Here is a 989-nt window from a genome sequence, read left to right on the forward strand (position 1 = left end):
GAGCTGGGGACCCTCTGCCGGAGCTGGGGACCGTCCCCGTGCCAGGAACCCTCTCCCAGGCTCTGCCAGGGCCGGCAGGGTCTGGAGCACCGTGGTCCCCTCTCGGAGCCCCCCGCAGCTGCTGAGCCCAGCACTCCCAGGCAGGGTGGGATCTGCAGGGCTCCAGGGCTGCAGGGCTCTGGGGCTGCAGGGCTGCAGGGCTCTGGGGCTGCAGGGCTCTGGGGCTGCAGGGCTGCAGGGTTGCAGGATGCAGGGCTGCAGGGCCCCAGGGTTCCAGGGCTCCAGAACTGCAGGGCTGCAGAGCTGCTGGAGCCCCGATAGCGGTGCCAGCTCCCCCCGCACCCCCATCTGCGGGGAGGCCGGGAGAAGCAGAGCAGCTTTCCCAATTAGCGCAGCGGCATCGAGGGAGCGCTGCCGCCGAGGAAGGGCAGGAGCAGGTGAGAATTAGAGGGAGCATCATTAGGAGCTGTTCTTTGTCTCTATTAAAGGCAATAATTAGCGCCCTGACAGATGCAAAAGTCGGCAGTGGCCAGAAGCCGGTAAATCCTGCTCGTCTGCCTGCCCGGCCCGCCCCCGAGGGCCCGGCCCTGTCTCTAACAGGTGGTCCCGGGGAGCCCCCACGGGCGGGGGGGTCTCGGCTCCTCTGGGGGCCCTTTCGGCCTCACCGCGGGCAGAAGCAGCGAGGGCAGCATCGCCCCCACCCCAAATTCCCCCTGCCCGGCAGCTCGGGGCCGCTCATCCTCCCCGGGGCCGGAGGGGAGCCGGGGCTGGGAGCGAGCCGTGCCCCCCGGCCCCTCCTCACGGGCTACCTGCGAATGAAGCCGGCCTCCCCGCGGCCCCCCAAAGCTCCCCATATGTTCCCCCGCCCCAGGGGGAGCCCCGGGTGAGCCGCAGCCGGGTAAGGTTACGGGGTGGGGGGTGCCCATCTGCTCCCAGGGACCCGCACGGACCCCTCCGCCCTCCCCCTGCGGTTTTGAGGCTCTCTCGGG

Source organism: Parus major, unplaced genomic scaffold (genome assembly GCF_001522545.3).
Source record: "Parus major isolate Abel unplaced genomic scaffold, Parus_major1.1 Scaffold833, whole genome shotgun sequence".
Lineage (NCBI taxonomy): Eukaryota > Metazoa > Chordata > Aves > Passeriformes > Paridae > Parus > Parus major.